Source organism: Excalfactoria chinensis, chromosome 10, assembly GCF_039878825.1.
Source record: "Excalfactoria chinensis isolate bCotChi1 chromosome 10, bCotChi1.hap2, whole genome shotgun sequence".
Taxonomy (NCBI): domain Eukaryota; kingdom Metazoa; phylum Chordata; class Aves; order Galliformes; family Phasianidae; genus Excalfactoria; species Excalfactoria chinensis.
Window position 1 is genome coordinate 3,649,973 of NC_092834.1, and position 21,997 is coordinate 3,671,969.

Sequence of the window (21,997 nt, forward strand, 5' to 3'; positions counted from 1 at the left end):
GAGCTATTGATAGTATTTATTGTCCGGGAAGAGAAAGACTCCTTTAGGTTTGTCTTTGGATCCTAGTGGTGTTGCAGACTGAAGGCTCCCATGACCTATGGCTGACCCCTGAGTCTTTCATATCTTGTCTATTCTCGTTAGGCTTCACTGCAACACATGCAGGGCAGCACCCTCACACTGCAGAGGCCGCTACCCCTCCACCCTCAGGCAGTGGGTTTTACATACAAAGTCACCTTAAGGACTGCATTCAGATAATGACCCTGGCTGTGGATAGATCCAAGCAGAAAGGGCAGCCTCAGATTTGGCTTCTCAAAAGCACCTTGCAAATCAAGCTCAGTCATTTTTGTTGTTTCTACTGCTAATGGCAACTAATAGAGATTGTAGTTAAACTAGAGAAGCCTCGGGGTTAAGGATTCTTCAGCAAGGCTTGGCCATTCGTTATTAGGGTTCAATTTGCTGCTTCACTGATCACATCCCCATGCTTTCCCTCCCAAATACCTCTGGGACAAACAAGTTTTCCCTCAACCTGCCAGGAGAGCAGTGGGGAGTCATAGCACCGACAGCTGTGGCTGAAAGCAGAGATGCCAGCAGCTGTGGGCCATCAGGGAGGTCCTGCCCTGCTTTTCAGTGTAAGTGATCCCACCTGTGCTCAGCAAGTTTGAGGGCTCAGATCGTTGTAGTGAGTTCTGGTAGAAAGAGCTAAGGAAGTTAAGGTGTAAAAGCTTCTACAAGAAGAGGACAAGAGCCTAAGGTACTTTTCTCATTAAGGGGAATCTTTGGGAAGCTGAAGGCAAGTTAGTTCTGCTGAAAAGGTTTTGTGTTTTATCTGAAGTAATGCTTCCTTTATAAATGGTGTGGTTTGGAAACCTTTTGGCCTTCAAGAGAAAATGGTCTGTTTAGGAGCTGTAGCTTTTTGTGTAATTCAAAAACGTCTCATTTAATCACTGCTGAGGGCCTCGTTGGGCTGTGTCACAAATTCCTTTCTTTTTCTTTTTTTTTTAAAGTGCAGCACATATATAATTCATGTAGCTCTTCTCTCTGTAGATAAGGACTCATCTCAAATGTCAGGGTGGGAGAGGGGGAAAGGATACCTGACCTAGAGGGCAGGAATATTGAATGCACTGGTGTTGGACTTGACGTTTCCCTAGGATTCACTGAGATAACATCCATCTCAGGGAACCCTACTTATATAGCTACAGAGCTGTTGCATTTAATATATATTTCCAAAGGAATTTCGTAGTAATTGAGCATTAAATGATGTCGGCTTATCATAAAGCATTGCCATTTTCATTAAAAATTATACATGTGCTTCAACAGAACAGATATACCAGAATCATAGCACCATCTCTATTAGCCTTTATGCTGTACTTGTCATTGACTGCCTTTACTGTATTATTTCTAGACAGCGTTCATAATTTTCTCAGCTGAACAAATGAAGATTTGTGAGCAAAGGAAAGCACTGACTGGATTATGTAGTGCCATTGATTTTTATTCTCCTTGTTTCACAGGACATGCTTAAGAATCATGCTGTCCCTGTGATGGGCCTTTGTAGAGGCTGGAGGAGCTGGTGTGACTTGGATGGCAGCAGCATGTGTGTTCTGCAGTACAAGAAATCTGGTCTTGAGAGAAGGGGACATCAGAGCTGCATTTGACATGAAGCTGCTGGGTGTCCAGGTAGGAGCCGTGCTGTGTGTGTTTGGGGGTCTTTGTCCTGTTCAGGTTGGAGTAACCATACGAGTCAATTTCTGCAACAGTGAAAATCTGCATCTTTTCCCATAAAGCTTCCTTCTCAGAAAGATGATGGCAAATATTGATGTTTCCCTTCTATAGGTAAAGGCTATTGAAGCACCTTCCCACATAGCCTCTCTTTGCTGGGGCTTTCAGAGTTTTTTGAGCTTGAAGAGCAAAAACTTAGGTGAACAGTGGCTTTTCTTTCTCCTAGTTTGTGAGCAATGTTATATATTGAACTTTCCTGTAAGAGATTTGCTGTAAAATACTTCATAAAGGTGTATCTGATGATGCAAGTGAGTTCAGGCACCAAAGGAGCCATACTTTATTATTTGTGAATGCAGGCAATGCTCACACAACTCCTGCTTGTTCTGAAAGCAGTAACTGGCCTGTGTGTTCAGGTTTGTCTATGGAGGGACAGAAGTTACACACTTTCACTTCACGGACAAAACTTTTAACATAGCTGTGATGGAAGTGAGCTCCTGAGGACTTGCAGGATGCTACCTTTGCTCTGTGAGACTGCGTGATGGCAAAGCCAGCTATCAGCTGCTAATCCCAATGCATCGTACAAGACACTTTCTATCTCCTCCTGCAATGTTAATGCAGCTGGAATTCCATAAATCAAATCTCAGCAGTAAAAAGGTTAATAAGTTTACACTATCTAATTGAAAGCCATATTGGTGATTAAAAGGATTTTATATATCAGTTTTCTGGGTCACCAGCTAATTATTTTTGGTGGCCTGTAATAAAACATAGCACCATAGGCAGATAGAGGCTGTAATCACATAATATATGGTAAAATGCATTTACATTTATTTCAGATGAAGTTGCCTATGCCAGCTTGTTGAATAGTCTTTGTGGTCTTCCTTCCCTGGTTCAGGGGCAGTGGAAAAGCTGTGTGCTCCACATGCTTGGTTAAGTTTGTAAAGAGTTACTGGGTTGAGTTTTGGGGTCTGGTGCTTTTTCTCCAAAGCAACAAGGGAACCAGCTCTTACCTGTGATGACAAGTGAAGCAGTGGTTGAGATGTGATAAGCTAAAATGGTACTAGAGTGCAAGTCACCGTTGGACAATGCAGAGCCACCTGGGGAAGAGGACCTACTGTAGCAAATATATTTCTGTAATATATCTTACATAGATTGGCTGCATTTTTTTTTCATTGGCTAATTATTAATTCTTAGATGCCCTTTGCATGGAAATAGTGCCATGAAATTATATTGTAGCGAGTGAAGGTTTAAGGCATTTGTCACTAAGATTATTTACTTGTCATGTCTCTTGTATCTAAATAAGAGCTCGTCCATACCGAAAATAACATTTTTATTTAAGTACTTAAGTACTTCCTAGCAAGATAGCTAAGGGGATATTCAGTTTTAAACACAGGCTGGAGAGGTTAAAAGGAGAATGGCAGTTGTGTGAGTAATGGCGTGTGAGTCAGCTGCTGAACTTGACATTGCAACCTCGGTGTCACCGCCGAGTCAGGAGGCATTTGTGTGACAGTTTGAGGGTAAAGAAAGAAAAAAATAAACTGGCAGTGGAAGGGCGTATCTTACATTTCTGAACAAAGGCTGAGAAGGTGAAAAGTTAAGCAGTAATAGTGTAAATGAGGAAAGAGTGGGGCTGTGTGTTTCCTAGGTGGATGTGATGCATCAGGTGTGTTTGCCTGAAGCTCAAAGGAAGAGCAATGTGGCTGAGAGCCTGGCTGCTGGCAGGGCTGCAGGGCCCTTGCTGAGTGAGCCCCTCACCCAATGCTCCTTGTGGCTTCCCTTGGGTAGATTTATTTGAACAATTTGGGGCTAAGACAGAGCCAAATATCATCTGCTGTTGTTGCATTGTTCAGTCTCTCTGGAGAACTTTTTGTCACCTGATTGGTAATAAGGCAGTAGTTATTTTTTTTTGCACGTAGTCAGCAGCAGAAAGTGTGCAGTCTCATTACAACATCTAGATGCTTGAAGACAACTTTGTTAATGGATTGTTAACCGAGGGAAAAGGATCGTGAGGTGCTTCAGACAAGGCGTAGTGGTGAGAGAGTGCTTGGGAAGAAAGGGGTTGCACAGTGGGAAAGAATTTCTGCCCATCGTGCTGCTAACCAAGTTCTGCTGAACAATAGCATTATAGTGATATTTAAACAGAGGGAAATAATGTGTTCTCCATAAGGATCACTGTTCTATAGCACTGTTAGATATATCAGCAAAAAGAAACTCAAGCAGCTGCTGGGTACGGTTCATTCCTTGGAACATGTATTTAATGGTAGACTCTGGATAGAGCTCCTATCTTATGTGGTAGCATAGGCAAGACAGGGAAGGGTCCTGAGCACTGCTCTGATGTGCCCTAGAACCAGAGGTCAGGTCCATAGTGCAGCCTCCAGTGCTCCTTGTCCCTAAAATCCTTTCACTTCACGCCTTATTGCATAAGTTCAATACTCTTTCCAGCTGAAGCTCTCCTGAGCACTTAGCTCTTTAAACTCCCTACTCAGCAGGTGGCTTATTTAAATGTGGCTGTTGTGCTGGCTAGTGGCCAGGAGCGAGAGGCTGGGTGTGTGAACTGCAGTGTTTGGGTCTGGTTCTGCTCGTGTCTATGCCAGCAAAATCCTCCTGGCTCCAGCGGGGTTGTGCAGGGTACAAGTGAGTGCAGTGTAGGGCTGTCTGCTCAACTGTTTGTCAAATAAATCTATGGCCAATCATTTGCATTATGTCAGCTAGACACTTGCCTAGCACTCTAGCATGTGTTAGGCAACGAGGAATTCTGGATTGTTTGAAATGAAAACCATCGTTGTCAGCTCTCACTTAACCAAGAAGCGTTTCTTCCGTAGCTTGTAAATAACTTATTTTGAAACCCGAGGCCTTGAAGAGGAAATGTAAAGTTTCTCTAAACATTCAGTACAAATAAGGGAATTAGCTGCCTAACTGATTGCTCAAAATTCAGATCGTATGGCTGAGCAATGAGAAGGGGGGAAGGAAAGCACATGGATTAAATTAAATATATGGAAAATAACTGCTAATGAAAGAAATGTATTTTAAAAGTAAGCAAACCTGTTTTATCTGCCTCTCCATTAAGTGTGTCAGGAAAGGGCCTTTACAGCTAGGTGGTAATTAGAGAGGAAAAAGCAGTGCTGGCAGAACAGTCAATCTATCACATCCTGCAAAGCCTAAATGTTACTGCAATTAAACAAGTTAGTAGGGGAAAAACTTGACAAGCAAGTTTTATCACTGAATCATCTTGGTGGCAAAGCACACGGGGTGCTCTTGTTAGATTCCCTCGTGCAACACCGAAGATTTAAATTACAAACCCATGAAAGCACATTCAGACTGAACTGACTATTTTCTTTCCCAGACTACCCAGGCGAGTGGAAGATTAGAATGCTAAAAATAAAACAACCTTTCCCACCTCCCCCTTCCTCACCCCTCCAAAGTCAAATCTGTCCAGGTTGACTGCTCCATTAAATTCAAGAACAAAAAGTTATAAATTGAGCATACGGAGAGCAGTGCCTTTTCTTAAAGTGATGTTTCCTCGCCTTAATGGATTTAGCTATGGCAGGGAGTCAGAGAGAAGCTGTCTTAACTAAATCTTTGACTGATTATGCATTTTTTTTTTCTATTCATACAAGATAGATTCATCATTCCAATTTGTCAAGTTGGCGAAGTTCCAATTAATTACACCAGGAAAAGCTCAAGCTGCATTAGGCCTCTGTCAGGCCTAATCTAGTGCCTCATTTACTGGAGCCCCAAATGAAGAGATATCAGAGGTGTTGTTCCTCTTGGTACTTAATTTGATGAATGCCCTAGCAGCACGATTGGTGGCAGAGGTGTATATGTGTGTGTCTCTTCATCAGCCACCTCTGCTGAAGTCGTCATGCTTTCTCTACTAATTTGAGGGCTCATCTGTATACTGGATGTTTTTTTGGAAGGCCTATTCTTCATAGATATGCCAAAAGACTTTTTCTGTGTGTGCGTGTGTCTGGGTGGGTTTCCAGATATGCTGGGTCTGATTCTGAACTCTGTTAAGTGATGAGACTGGATTTGAGGCCCTAAATGGAAACGTAAAGGAGTACAAGTTAGGTTGGGTGTTATAAAGGAGCATACACATACATGCCGTACCAGCACACTATGCAGATACAGGTAGACTTCCTGACAACACACCAGTGGGTTACTATTTGAATATATACATCCAGGACTAATTCTTAAATATTTCATAGTAAAATCGCTGTGGACCAAGAACATATGTTTCTTTTCTGCAGCACTTTACGTAAGAATTATTCAGCATAAGGTGCCAGAATGCCAATATGTTTAGCTTACTTTTGGCTTTTAACCACTGCTGTGATTAAAGATGTAACTGCAGCAATTCTGTCACTTTGCACGTAGGTTTAGGTGTCTCAGAAAGGATGCAGCATCAGCCAAGAGTAAAGTAGCTGTGTACTTTGGCTGAGTGTAACGCTGAAAGCCTTCATTTGCCAGCAGTTACCATGCTGAGATTCTGAGTTTATTTTCTACTGACTGTATTTGAGGCACTGGTGTGTGCAATGATGATTTTTAATGGCAGCTATCAGACATGCATATGGTGCTCAGTAAGGGGCAGTACTCCAAACAGTGCAGGAAAAAATTGATGCTCTGATGGCTGGAGTATGACAAGTCCTCTGCAGACAGTTTGGACCATAACTGGTGCCCGTTTCGGGAAAGGAGGCTTCAGTCCTGAAAGTTTTTGTCTACTAATGCATCAAATTTTCATCCACAATTAGTGTGTCAAAATGCAATAAGACCACGTGGATATAGTTGTGTTGGAGCAGAGAAAGCAACCTAACTTCTTTCGTAGGTGCGATTTTGGAAGTGTGCCTCATTTGTTTCACAGAAAAATCAAGTGAAATTGAAATCACCATAGGACATTGGTGAAGATGGGGATAAACTACAGTTGTAATGCTGTCTTGTGACTCTTCACGAGAAGGCTAATGCTGGACATATACATTTGAGGTTGGTTCTTATATGTTCTGCTTAACCATATGTTTCTTTTCTGCAGTACCTTACATATGAATTATTTAGCATAAGGTGCCAGAATGCCAATATGTTTAGCTTATTTCTGTTTTTTAGCCTTATGTTTTATGTTAAACAGGTTGTTTGAGCTCACCTGTTGGACTTTAAGTAACTAAGAGCCTTCATATGGCCAGGAAAGGCAATTCTCAGAGGATTATGTAAGCTCTTATGGTTTTCAAGTCTCCAGTCTGGACATTTGGTTATTGCATTTGTACTGTTTCCATGGCTGTTTTTTCACCCAACAGTTCTTTTACATATGTTGGTATTTGTCTTTGGTTTGCAAGTTTGTTGGGGTGTTTTGTGAGTGTTTTCAGTGTATATTAATGCCAGTAGGCATCTGAGGCTGTCCTGAGCTTTGAATTGCATCACATCTCATGTAGGCAGAAACTATCTCAGCTGGTTATTTTTCACATGGACAGCCAATATGGTACTGGAGTGGTGCTCTATCCATTAGAGAAAAGAGAAGTGTGTATTTCTACTGAGGGAAGTGAGGTTGGAGGCCCAATGGACGTGTTCGTGGGCTCTCTTCTCATTGTGTATTGATTTACCTAGTGGCTTAGCAGGGATGTGTCCCTGGAGCTCTGGTCTGACCCACATCATTTCAAATGAAAACTAACTGGCCACAAAAAGGAATTTACACAACGTGCTACCAAGTGCACAAAGGTCTATGTTCATCTCTGTTCTGGGCACCAAAACAGGATCTATTCACTGCGTAAGTCCCACTTAACCTTTCAAAATAGAGCTTACACAGTGCAATGATCACACTCAGCAGCTTAAAGACTGACTCCTGCCTGAGTCTTTTAGACAAGACAGAAGTGATCTCTTATGGATGCAGAATCCAGCAGAAGCTTGTTTTTGTAAGGACGTGATCCTGACACTGGAAAAGTTCTTCCTTGTGTTCTTGGTGAGTTTTCATCTGCATCCAATTCAAACTCTGCAGTAGTTTAGGTCATCACACTAGCATCTATCTCTGGGGAATGGTTATAGATGATGAGTTATTACCTTTAAACAAAGGGTAATTAATGCTTCTCGCTCTGACTTTAATTAATGAAAGGTTTTCCTGATGGGGGGGGACAAGGAAGATATTGTATCAGTAATATCCCTTTGGGAATTATTGGCAGCAAGTCTACAGTTAATAATTTGGAGTAACAAATAAATGTGGGCATCTTGTAATGTAAGTGTAGAAAAAGAGGTGTCAGGTTATTCATTATGAATTATTCTGCCAGTTCTAATAATAACCCAGCTGTTGAGGACAGAAAGAAAGCTAGATCTGGCTGTACAGACAGACCCGTTTGCAATAATTCTGTCCCTTTCAAGTGAAAAAAATATAAACTTCCTCTGGGAACTGAAAATTGGATAAAACAAGAAGAATGGGATTTCTGCTCCAAGTCTTTTTTTTTTTTAAACATAATGTACACTAATGGATAATAAAACATGGTTGATTAACGAATGACTGGTGCACCAACTGGCCGAAAAAAACACATTTTTGGCAGTCAGCTCTTGCAGAATCCATAGGTTAAAGACATTCAACCTCTTTCACTGCTCCCAACGTAGTCAGATGCCCTCATCTGTGTAAAAGCCTTCTTATGAAGAAAGGAAGACTTTGGTGCATGTGTGGGGATATATTTACACAGACAGTGCAAGTGACATCTTTATGCAGATCTGGGGAGCTCTATCTAGGTGTAATACCTGAAGGAAATTGATTAAATGACAAAAACCATTTTGGGCAATGGGAGTGCAGGTATGGGACTTGAGAGAGGTCAGGCCTATTCCTGGAGCAACCACAAGTTGCCATCAGACTGCAGATGGGTTCTGGCTCTTCCCTTTAAGCTTTTTGTTCCCCCTTCCTCAAAGATGGGAGTGAAGCATTGTCCATTCATAGTTACAGGCTGCTTTCTTACCTTGTTGTTAATGACAAGCGTAGCTGCTGCTGTTTTCAAAAAGGGTGCTGTAATTAATCCCTATATATCAACCTCAGTGTCATTCGTGAAGAATGCCCTCCTGAGCTACCAAAGTAATGTGAAAACGGGATGCCTGTTAACTCTTCTGGATATGGGTCCTAAACTGTCTCAAGGCACCAAAGGGGATGTCACTCGGTGTTGCTGACTTTTAAGATACAGTTAACGCAGCTTGAGCCAAAGCAGTACCCTGTGAGTTGAGAGCAAATAATTAGAACGTTTCTGTAGGGCTTTGTCATGTTTCAGTGTATTGTCTTTAAATACACAGGAAAAAAAATCTGTCATGTGATGCTTGGTGGTTATGTTCAGCATTCTCACGTCAAAGGGTCTGACAATGCTAATGCTCCTTTACTGATGAACCCTCTTCTAAAATAATAATAAACTCACCTGGCAGCCCCTGATATCATCCCCATTCTCTGTCTTGCACACTGTGTTCTCACATTCTAATCAGATGTGCTGTCCAGGGCAGGACCCGTGCATTCAGTGCTGGTTTGCTTGCTGGTACTATTATAAATAATTAAGATAATTATCCAGTCTATTTATGACAACTGACTGCTTTGGGTTGGCTTCTCTGAGGACTCCTGTCATCAGTGAAAATTCTACAGATGGAGGGGTTTGCAGGCTCTGGTGCCGGAGATGGATTACCTAGAAGCTTTCAGAGCTATACAGTGCAGTTCCATTTGCCTCTTTGTATTGTATGGACTTAATAAGAAACTGTAATTTTATGGTGTGAGTAAATGGGTGAGAGACATCAGCAGCAGGAGTGAGAGAGAGGCATTGTCTTTTGTGATGCCAAATCCCAGAATATTAAGAGTTTGCCAAAGGCATTTCAGAGATAAGTTTCCTATCTTCATCAATAATTCAATACATTCCCAACTCTCCGAGTAGCTCAGAATAAGAGCTGAAGGCATGGATGTCAGAAGGCAGAGTGACTCCCAATTAGTCAGGTAGAGTGCTTTCTTGTTGACTCAGCCAGGGCAAGGGTATCTGTAAAACCTGGGCTTATGTCCTTATAGACTCCTTAATAATTCCCTCCCCCCCCCCCCCTTTTTTTTTTTTCCTTCTTTTTTCTTTAAATCTATGGTAATTTGTAAGAATGAGTGGGCAGTCCAGTGGGCAATCCACCGGGGTACTCATTAGTGCCACTGAAAAAACACATGGACGCAAGTGTAAGTTGGTGGATACAGATGCTAACAGGAAAAGGGTTGGAGAGTCAGGACCACACTATGTGTGAGTGAGACCCAGAAAAAGGTATCAGCTTTTAAAAGCTATTGGGAACAGTGACATGGCTTTGAGATGTTATCAGCCAAGGAGTGTTTGCGGTGATGCCTCCTAAATTGGTGCTGCTTTTTTGAGAGCATTGCCATGTATATGTGGCGATATGAGGAAGTGATGATATTTTGTTCCTTGATTAGAACATTTTGTTGTCGTGTAGAAAATTGCATGTAGGGCCCTAAAAGTGGGTCGCATGAATGAGCTACCCTGAGTCAGCCAATTTGCAGGAACTTGGACTTGCGCCTATCTAGATGTGTCATGGAGCTCTTCAGAGTGGTATCTATTTTTGAGCATAGTAAACATGTTTACTTACTGCACGGCTTATTGTGCATTAAACTCATCCTCGTGGCAGGCAGTTTTCTAGTGCTTAGGCCACTGTTTGACCCAGCTGCCATGGAGAAGGCTGTATTAAGACCAGCTGATCAGGACCGTCTCCACAGTGAAACAGGAAATTAGTCTTTATAGCTATATGACTCCGTCAGCTTTTCTAAACGTTTCTCACAGCTTTTTTCCTACCTATTTATTTATTTAATTAATTTATTTTTGTGGATAAGATTTTATTTTGCATTCCCTCGTGTGATATTCAGATCTTAAGCCCGACGCTAATTACGTAATACTTTTGTCCCTTTCTCCTGACACTCCTTACTGCACCTGTTTATGCATAGTGCTTTTAACTGCATGTGATTCCATCTCAAACATGCTGGTTCCTTCCACTAGGATTGTATTTTGGTGCACACTTCCACATTTTAATCACAGCTTTGCAGTGCTTGTCTGGCCCAGTGGTAGTGCTCAACTGTGAAGCGTTCTTCCTTTGAAAAAACCACCTGTTTCTCAGAGCTGATTTCTGTGTTGTTGAGAATAGATTGAAATCTGTGGTTGCTTAGAAAAAGCTGCAAGTCCTGTGAAGGTAGAAGAAGCTGTTGAGTTCAGAGGAACTCTGGAAGAACTGAGGATGGAGTGGATGGAATTGCAACGAAGTGGGATTTTCTTTCCCCCGTGTAGGCTTGTATTCCAGCGCTGACTTGTACCATCACATCTATGGAGCATCAGGAATCTCATTCGAAGATGAATGAATGGGTCTTCGGCTCTGCAACACAGATGTTCAAGGGACTTGACGTTCCTATTGGTGATGCAGGCTGTGATACAGTGTCTACACATGCCAAAGCCCTTCCATGCATGCCCCTAGCTCATGACAAATGAAAGGTGATTAATGAATCTCAGATTAAAGTTCCAGATCCTTGATGTTCCAGCACTTATCACTGTTTTGTTAATGTGACAGAATTTAGTCGTATCCAAAATAGGTTTTGACATTCAGTCCCTGTGTCCTGTGCCCTTAAACTCCTGTGAAACTGTGATTCCTGGCAGGACCAAATTCTCATCTGAACTGCACCAGTAAATCTAAAGCAACTCCGCTGTACTGTGAGGGCTTTGTCCTTTCCCTCCCCTGCTGTAAAGTGGCAGTTTGCCTGTGCTATGTGCCTTGGGTTTTACTGATCAGGTGGCTAGAGAGCTGGTAATGTGCCACTGGGCCAGTGGCTTAATGCAGGAATTACTGGAAGCAGCAATCTTGGAGTGCTTTTTATGAGGATAACAAGGCTTTTGCAGACATGAAAAAGCAGGAGAAATGCTTATTAGTTATGGGGAAGGTGAAAGGCTTAGAAAACTGATTAGTGTAGCAGTGTGGTCAGATTGAAATGAAAGCTCAGTGGCATAATCGTTAATTGGGTGCTTACTTACCTACTAATTTGAGCTTGGATGTCAGCAGTACTGCACTTCATCTCAAACCAGGGGTCAGGCTTTAATGCTACATCATAAATTACGTAAAGGCACAACACTAACAATTAGATAATTATGGAGACCCATGCTGTTGCAATTTAACTGGGCAAGTTCAGGGCAATCATGACAGGAATAGTGCTTAACCCTGAATCTGCTGCCTTTCTTTCAACCTGACAGCCAAATATATGTGGCCAAGGAGGTACCCAGCTGTCTGGCAGCCCACAGGTTAAAAGCATCTTCTCTTGCTAGTCAGATTCATCTGATGGCCTGGGCAAACTCTGAGGTAATATTATAAAAGCGTTAATTATGGTTCAGAAAGAAGAGCCTGTATTTCAGTCTACAGGAAATTCTGGCCAGAGCGCAACAGAACAATTTTGTGTTGTGGGTTTTTTTTATCTGTTTCTAAGCCAAGCCTGTGTATATGCTTATTTATTTTGCTTGAATAAACCACCAAGTCAAAATAGAGTTATCTGTAGAATCTCTTTGCGTGTGCCTGCAGTACACGTGACAGACTCACAATGCCTCATATTTCAAGTGCTGGAGTCATTCAGTTGCCCACAGCCTTGTTGTTGCACCTTCCAGCCAGCTGTGCTGCCTTCTGGGGCCAGCAGCAGCCCTGCAGACCAGAGACGAGTCCACCACAGTCCTGAGAGCTTTCAGTGCGGCTCCCTTTGATGCCCAGGATGGCTATAATGGAGAGTTTAGTCAGTGCTGGACACCTGAAAATTCAGTCCTCAGAAGAGAGATTGAAGATCAGGGTGGAAAATATCAGTCGGATGGATTGGAAAGTGATTGACAGTGGGATGAAATTAATAATGTGTGGATCTTGGGTTGTTTCAGACATAACCAACATCCTCTCACCTGGGAGTGTGTAATGAAGAGTGATTTCTGTGGGGTCTTAGAAGTCTGTAGGCCTTATTGGATTTGGGTCCAGGACTTTTTTTAGTGCTGTCCTCTTGTTTCTGGTTCTTTCAACAACCAGGTAAATTGCATGCACCATAATCATTTATTATTGCTGTTAGCATTGAGATTTTGCTTGTGGGTAGGGCTGAGTCCAGAAAAACCCAAGAATATTCCACCGGTGTTTTGGCACCATTTTCATTATGGAATATATTATACAAATCAAGAAGGAAAATGATCTTTAAAAGGAGGATCTCTAATCAATATAAATTGTCTTACAGTGTACTGTGCAGCATTGTTGTATGCTGAAGTTTTCATTCCTGGATTGAGGAAGGGTGTATGTGCATTGAGTTTAGCAATTGCTTGCTCTAGTTTTGGTAGATTAAGTTCCTTCAGGTACTAAGTTTGCTGTAATAGTGCAAGGAAGCTCTTTGCTTTGGCACACTGCTTTGAAAAATAATGTTATAACCTTTATATATATATGCTGTTATATAGTATAGTCAAGAAACGACACATCTGGTTACCTATTATTACAGGTTGAGCTATGATATACTTTTTTGTTTTAATTAGTCTGCAATAAACAAAAACTCGGGCTGTTCTGCTCTGGTAGTTCTCATTTTTCCTGCAGCCTTTCCTGCCCTTACAGGTTTATTAGTGTAGAAAAAGTAGCATGCTGTACTTGCATTGTGTAGACCAAATGGGAGGCTGTAGGCTTAGTCTGAACTGAATGTCTGCAATACATTGCTGGGGTGCTCTGATTTACACTGCATCTTATCTGGTAGCTACAGGCTATGGGGAATGGCCTAATGCTGTAGTAGTCTCACAGGCATGTTGGCAGCATCTGTGGGTATTTATTGCTACATATCATAGCATGAATCCTTTTCCAGGGGTACTGGTGTCTTCTGCAGTTTTGACTGTGACATAAAGAGACCAGCAGTTCCACTTGGCAGTCCCTGCTTGCAAAAAAGCATTTTATAAACAAACTGTACTCTTAGAGAGATTGGATGCAAAATGGTCCTTAAGGCAATGCAGACGTAAATGCCTTCTGCTGCAAGCCAGAAGGAGCTGTTGGTTCTGTCTGTGCAGGTCCTGCACAGATCCCATGTAGGCAGCTGCTCACAGCTTCAGTTCTGAGAAAAACACTGTCAGCCGTAGGAATTTTGCTGCAGTTTTTGGTCATTCTATTAATGATGCAGATACTGGAAGGAAGAGAAGGAACTAGAGTTGTGGCTTTTGTTTCAAAAAAGTACCAGTTTTTAGAGTTGAGAAAGATAGCTGAAAGACATAAAGCATCCTTGACTGTGGCACGTGCATTCAGTGGGCGAAGAGCAGAAGTTAGTACAGCAATTTACTCATCTGGGCACTAGCCCGGGCAATACTACAGTGAAACACTGTGCCTAGAGCCCATTGAATGTTTGCATTGTAGTATAGAGGCTGGTGGAGCACTCAAGAAGCTGATGTGCCACAGCACTGGTACCTGCTCATGATGTTGATTCTGTAGCAGTCATTAGAAATCCTGTCCAGGTTTTAACTACATCCCTTTGCACTCTCAGATTACCATGGGGGTTTATCACCTGGGGACTGAGTTGTGCTGAGGAGCAGCTGAACTATGCAACTAGTAAAGTAAGTTATGTAAATTCTGCAAGTTGGGAGCAAAGCTACAGGTCCAATTTTAGTAAATATCTGCAGAGACCTGAAAGCAGTGTCATCATGTTCCTTTCTAAGCCCTTCTGTCTCTGGGTTACACTTTGGCATCGGTAGCACAGGGGTCCACCAGTTCTCTGGAAGTCCAGAAGCCTCTGTGGGCAAAGAGAAGAGACAGATTGACTATTGTGCTGAGAAGATTTTAGATTGCATCAGTATTTCATTATTCACAGATACGGTGAGGTTCTGCTTCAAAATAAAGACCATTTAGGATCATTTTTCTAGTGAGAGGGCATATCCCACAGGCAGTGCAGCATTTCATGCCCTGTGCTTTGGCTCCTCTCTGCTCCTTATCAAATCCCATCTGTGTCCAGTCCTGAAGCTGAGAAATATACCCCAGGTGTGACCTGCATGGATCCTGATAGAAGGTACAGCACTCCTCACTGCAGCTGTGTGTTATGCTCCCTCCTGTGTTACAGGACTAATTCCTGGGACTCTGTAAAGCCCTGTGTGATATCTCAGAAGTGTGTTTAAAGTCAGTGTGCCAATCTAGCTTACTTATATGAAGTCTTGATACTTCAGAATGATTGCATCTTTGATGTAAAGTTCTGTTTGATCTGGATATTTTCTCTCTCTTTGGACATTTATTTACAATCAAATGTGAAACTTCAACTGCATTTGTCTTTGAAAAACTTTAAGTAATGTTTTCCTCAAGATGGGAGCAGCCAATTTAAACCAACTTTGGTGGCAGTCAGTGGTGCCCAGCTGCAGTGGTCTCCTGAAAGTTCAAGGTGTGTGTACTGGTGCTGCAGCTGCCTTGAATCAAGTAATCAAAAGCTCCTGACTCATCTGTCCAGGCTGGGGTTGAAAGTCCAGAAGTAGCACATGGGGCTTGATTTTACTTGTTGGTGAAAGAGACCCTAGGAATTCCTGTTGCATTCACTTTTTTTTTCTTCTTTCTTTTTTTTTTTTTTTTTTCCTTTTAAATCCAAATAGCAAAACAATTCAGCAATTGGAATCTTTACAGCTGAGAGATTGAGTAACAAGGGAAAGAAAATGTCAATGCAAGTTAAAGCAAATTTAATAAAGCAAATAAAAGCAATATACTGACACTGAAATATAATCTTAACGCTCTGACTGCAACTAACTGAAGCCAGGAAATTCTCAGCTAAGTGTTCCCTCAGCCCTCTTAAATCAACCCATTTTGCTTAGGCATTGTTGCACATAAGCGCCTTTATGAGATGGCCCCAAAACGCAGGATGGTAATATGAACACTAAGAAGATATTTATTTCGTCAGCTGTGTGTTTGGATATATCTGTGATGGATGTATTGGCCCTGATTCTGTGAGCCATTTAAAAATAAGCTAAACTTTAAGTATATGTTTACACAGTTTGCAGAATCAAGGTCACTGCGCTCCAGGAAAAATGCAATCCATAAGGTGGGACTGAAGACACAAACAGTATTACTGAAGTCCCTTTGTAGATCTCTAGCACAGCTTTTCACAGATACTAAAGAATCGATCGTCACAAAATCTATAAGTTAGGGAACCCTCATTTTCCAGATGAGAGACTGAAGTATTGAGAGATTAAGCAGTTTACCAACAGTCTCAGAAGGTGGTTGTGGCCGTGCAAAGACTTGAATTTGCACTTTCAGTTTATTCAGCATTTGATCTGTGAAATGTCCCCTTTGTGCACTGAAAAATATTAAAAGATTCAAAACTTGGGGAATTTGATCTGCCCTGCAGGTGTATTGTAATTTGATGAATTTTTAATAGATCTGCAAGTTGGTCCGCCATGCTGTGCTGTGGTTAGGAATTGGTTTGGGGAAATGAGGGCCTCCAGAGCTAGAATTGCTTGGAGTCCTGCTTGAAGTGGAGTTGGAGGGCTAGGTCAGCACGGAGCTGCTGCACAAAGCTGCTCTGAGGGGCTTTTGTGATGGATGATGGGCACTCCATGTAGCATGGTTTCCTCGGTAGCAATTTTTTCCCCTTAAAATGAAAGCTGAAGAAAATGTTGGCCTTGAAAAAGGATGCAAAGAGTGCATCTTGCATAGTTTTTTGTTTTTTCTTCTTCTCTTGGAAATCTAGTCCTTAAAACACACTTGGAGATCTGATTCTTTACCCACATGGGAAAAAGAAAGCACAACTTTCTCATGTAGTAACCCTGTGAAAGCCTGCAGAGTCTGCTTGAAGCTGTTGGATCTGGTTGTGTCAGTGAAATTCTATAAGCAATGTTTGTGCTTCTGCTTTTGTGTCACTTCTGAGCAGTTAGACCAACTGTATGGGGTCTGCTGAGACACAGCCTGAGCCTCTGATTGAACACCTGGGGAAAGGACTTGGTCAGCTCTGGTTGCACAGGTGAAGGCAATTCAGCTGTGTGATTGGAAGGGGTGGAGCCTGGCTGCACCTGTCTTAGACCTCATTGAAGGGCTGGCTGCTAGTGGGGAAGGATCTCTGGTTGCAGATCCCTTCCGTGTGGAGTCTTTCCTGCGAGCCAAGATCTTCAGAGATGGGTGAGCACCTTTCATTTTTCTTTGTAATACCGTTTCATTTGTGCTGGTCTCTTTGCTGTTATACTCCTGTACTGCCCTTCTACTGTGTTAATCTTTCTGATTGCAACACCAATCAAATCGAGCCTCTGGATACCATTTGTTGTTGAGTAAGGAAATGCTGATACCAGCCAAATCCATGCCTCAGTTGTTCTAACTGCTTATGTTCAGGAAAGGCACCTGCTAGTTTTCTTCCAGAGACACAGATAAAAAAAAAAAAAGTCTTGCCTAGTTTTGCTGTTCTGCTGGATTCCACCTCCCCTGACCCACTTCTGCCTCTCAAGTCCTCATTGCTAGTCCTGACTGTCTCTGTATTGAAGAGCCTTCACAGCCCATATCCATCCTGCTTATCACTCTTGCTCAGTATTGACAAATCTATGCCCACTTCTGACAGGCCACAGCTAATTGATTCTGTACCAGTGAAGTTTTCCAGCAATCACTTTTGCGGTCTCTGGCCTCTTGAGATCCCCATGGACTTGGGGAAAGGTAGTGAGTTTCTTCATAAACATCTATTTTTGTAATATTTAAACCATGCTTTCTCTCCTGCTTTCCCACTAAAAGCCTGCTGAAGACAGGGGAGCAGTGACTCAGTCCTGTCCAAGCTTTCCAATGCTTTTACTTTTTATTCTGTTTTTTGTGCTGCCATGTGCAGGTTGCTTCTGCATGGTGTTTCTCATTACTATGCTCAGGCCAACATCTTTGGGACTGGGGCTGTCATGCTTTACAGTCTCCAGAATACTGATCTTAATGTATGCGTAAGACTCCCAGAATTTGGAGTATTAAAGTCTCCTCTGCTTTTGTTCATGTGCAGGAAAATCCAGTGAACTCATTACAATATAGCTTATCCCTGTTTTAGTTTCTTGGTGGTGGCCTGCACTGTCTGTTGTTGTCTGCTTTGGAAAGGTTCTCAATGCTCCTTCTGCTGATCATTAACACCTGGTGCTGTAACAGGGATCTGGTCACCATGCTGAAAGAGTTTGATACAAAGGTAGATATCAGCACCTTTCCAGGTTAAAAGGCAGTCTTAGCTTCTTGTTGTAGTTTGAGGGTGGGAAGGCGTTTTCTTTCCTAAAATCCCATTTATTCGCTACAAAAAAAGCAGGGCTTGACTTCTCTTTGCTTTTACCTTTCTATGACTACAGGGCTGGGCCAAATCTCAGCAGAACCCAAACTGCCAGTCATTTTAATAACTATTATTAACCCCCCACTGATGCTTTTCCACATGAAAGCAAGAATCTCTTTGGCACTCTTCTTACTTTTCTTTAAAAGATGGAAGGTGGAATAATAAAGTTATTAATTAGCTGAGCTGGTGTTGGAAAGCTCAGTGTCAGATTTCCAGGTCAGTGTTTGATGAAGGAATGATAGGGAGAGGTGATGCATCGACATTGATTAAAGAGCAGTGATGAAGCAAGAAAGAATTGACATTTAATTCTTCCCAGCTAAGGTAGTGTGACTGACAATAGTTAAAGGTGAATGGTCTTCTTTCTTGAATCAACAATGCAACCTGTAAAAACATCCATCAGAGCAATCTTGTCTTAATTACTAACATCTAATTAGCCCCAAATCACTGTAGCACACTGATTAAAAGAAAAGATGCCTGCCACTCTTTCTATTTTGGGTGTATCTGAGAAGGGCAGAGGACACTAAATTAACTGGCACTTAAAATTGTTTCATCCAGGGACCTTGCAATGTGTCCTCGGCTTCTCTCTTTATTCTCTGCTGTTTATTCAGGCAGAATTGTAATTCCAGATGAGTGTTTTTTTTTCTTGGCTGCTGACCACGGACAGTTCTGGAAGTGCTGCGAACCCCCTAGAGGAGTGTGGGGACACTGCACAAAGCTAAGCTACTGCCTTTCCTGCTGCTGCTGATGGGCAACAATTAACATCTAGAGGGACTAAATTTGCTATTTCTTTGTTTTTAAACACAATGCATCCTTAAGCTTATTAAAAGTAGCAGTGCAGTGTTTCCTTGCTTTAGTCAAAGACCATCCCTGCCTCCTCACTTCTGGTTGGCAAAAGGCTTTTGATGATTGTTTCCCATCCCTTATCATTTTTTTTTCCCTTGGAAGAAACAAAGGAAATAACAAATAGAAATCCCCCAATAATTTATTTTCCACAAGGGTTCTGGAGTGCAGTTGATTACTCTGTGAATATGTTCGTATTGCAGGAAAGAGCATTCAGGTGATAACGCTTGAAGTAGCAGTTAATGCTCGCTTTTGAGCTCTGATTGAGTTGAAATATTGCTTATTGCACCAAGGTGACTAAGACGGCAGATTAGATTCCAGAGAAGTAGCATCCTTTTATCAGTAGATGGTAGTATAACAACATGGAAGGAGTGTGGCTGCAATAAAGTTGTCCCAAGATCCGGGCTGTTAGACTTGAATCCTAAGTGAAAAACAAGACAAAAAGAGGCAAAGAATAAGTTTAGACTCCTGCTATGTTTTACTTTTCACTGTGGTGGTTTATGGCGTAGTGAATTAATCTGTGTTTTTATCCATGATTTATTCATGGTTTATCTACAGCAGAATGAATAATTGATTGTTTTTGTTCTTTGGCAGTGCAAAAAAATTAAAATAAATATGGGTTTTTTGGAAGGAAAATAAAATAAAAGTTAGGAAATCAAACTGAAAAAGGAAGGAGCAGACTCCTTTGTGTCAAAATAAATGTTTTATTTCTCTCCAAAACAACTGTTTTGTTCCATCTATGCTTTGCTTTTAAAGATGGTTTGAATCGTTTAACATAAAAATTAAAGGAAATTGCCAAACAAAACAGTTGTAGTTCAGGTCTGGCTTGTGCATATCCAAATAATGAGTTTAAAACACTATTTCCTTTCCTGTCACAAAAACGAAGAGCTTGGTGAAACTGGGACAAGTTCCCCAAGAGATGGATGCTGCCAAAGCTGAAATCATCATGAGAATGTTTCATCTGAGGTCGTGCCCATCCCAGCTCTTGGTTTGGCCATGCTGTGTTTTTCTGGTGGAATGGATGTGTTCTGTGGGCTGTGCATGGATTTCCAGCTTTGGAAATACACATAAAGCAGAATGAAGATGCAGGGAGGCCTTATCCAGTTTAGTAAGGCTGTATTTGCAAAGCCCTTTATTTTATTTTTAATTAAAAGCAGACTTTTCCTGCATGTGAGCTTAAAGATCCCAGGGGCCGGATTCACAACACAAATGCACTCAGGCTAAAGAGATCTGTATTGATTTATATTAGTAAAGGATCTGGCCCAGCAGGAACAAATGCCACTTTTTGGTGTAGTACTGAGTTTGTGTGTTGAATTCTGTGCTTTTGAGTTAAAATCAAGGAATTGATAGCCAAAGAAATAAAAGGAAAGGAAGCATCTGTGGAGATGCTGACAGACAGTGTTTTCACTATGTCCTTAGCAGTGAAAGCAGTGTCGTAGGGATGATGATGATAAAGAGAAAGGGCTTTTTGGTTACAAGTAGATTCTGATCCAAACCTTACTTTATGTATTTGGTAAGGGTTGATAAGTGACAGCTTTCCTTTATGAAATTGGGATGTGAAGAAAAGAATTAATGGAAAAATTCAGGTTTCAAGCATTTTCTGACCAGGCCTGTGGCTCATTGAGGGGCAATGCTATTTTTCTTTACCAGCATGTTTTCTTCCTCTTTCTGTCCTTCAAATTCTTCACTGCTCAAAATATATTAGAAACACTGTTTTAAGGCCCACGCTAATAAATGCAGCTGTGAATTAAAATCAGTGATGGAATGTGAATGTATGAATGAGTAATAGAAAAGAACTGCTGACAGTGTATCCACAGTAAGGAAGGGTCCATCATCAGAAGGATGAGGTGTGAGCTCTTGTGTTGCTTTATTGCACGATTGTGCGCCTTTACAATTTAATACTAGGTTAAGATATTTTTGCCTGAAGTGTCATCTGAGTTCAGAGGTGACAAAAAAGGAGAGCAAAAAAATTCCATGTCTTGTACTGGTGAACTCATCCCTGCAACACAGCCAGTTTATGTATTTGCATGTCTCAGAAAGGAGCTCTACGAGGAAAGCTTTGTACAAGTTCTTGTTGCATTTATTCTGCTAAGTTGTGCCTTGTGCTCTCCTCTCACTCATTATGCCTTTCCAGGAGCTGTGCTGAGGGTTTGCTGCCAGGCACGTGATGAAATTGCAGAGCTGTGGAGAGCTGGAGGGAGGGAGGCAGGGGAGGTCCTTCCTCAGCAGCATACAGCCTGCATACCTGATGTCATACGCAATTACCATTTAGAAACAAGTCTACTCAACTCTGTGACTGAGCTAGCTCAGTAATTTAGGCTGTCTATGAGAAATTCTTTTTTAAGTGAAGATGCAGTTGGAGCATGTGGAAAGGGAGAAGGGCACATGAAGGTATTTCAGATGACAGAGCCATTGCGGTACTTTTGCAGAGATGCTCAGGCTGCTGTGCTAACATAGTAATTATGCAACTCATACTGCAAATTTGTTGTCTGTGAAAGCCTGTTACAGGAAACTCTGTGTTTCCATCGAAAGGCAAAGACATAGGCGAGAAGTTTGGCTGCCACATCTGAGCAAGTGTTCTGGTGTCAGTCAGGTTAATCATTTTCTAAATCAGTTGTCTTATGTTTCACATTTAAAACAAAATAATCTGGTAAAAGCTATGCTAATGGAAAAGAAAAAGCATGAAAAGCTTGCCCAGCTTGTTCTGGCTGGGTGTAAATTGATATCACTGTGTGTGCTTGGAGAAAAGAGAGATTACCCCCAGCCAAAGCCTCGTCTGGAAGATGTGCGTCGTACTTTGAGAACCCCAAGAGAAGGATGAGGTTTCTGTCTGTGGACTTTGTTGTATGGGTAGAGATGGAGCTTGTGGAGAAAGAAGGGTATATTTGGAGAAAAAGCCTCTCTAATTTTAGGTGGTGGTAATTCAGTTGAATCTGGTTCTACCATTACTGAGAGCTCATTGATATCAAGCCATAGAAGGCCCAACTAAAGGAAAACAGAGCATCTTGTGCAGATGGTTTAAATGCAGCGTGGAAGGAAACTGGCCATTCTTTTCTGAATGGAGGTACATGTGTGCACTACTGGGACTGGCACAGCCTGGTGAACCTGTCTGCAGCTGGGGCTTTGAAACCACAGCGCGGCACAGAGCTTGGTGGTTTATCTGCAGGAGCTCAGAGGAAGGAGTGC

General features: G+C 41.9%; 1 long non-coding RNA gene across 1 annotated transcript in view; it reads left to right on the forward strand.

Annotated features, from left to right (window-relative positions):
* The first annotated feature begins 648 nt into the window (after positions 1-648).
* LOC140257041 (uncharacterized) overlaps positions 649-21,997 on the forward strand; it is a 70,549-nt gene continuing 49,200 nt past the window's right edge. The window contains exons 1-2 of the long non-coding RNA XR_011904930.1: positions 649-751; positions 1,509-1,674. This is a non-coding gene — a long non-coding RNA (uncharacterized lncRNA). The remainder of the gene's footprint in view (positions 752-1,508; positions 1,675-21,997) is intronic.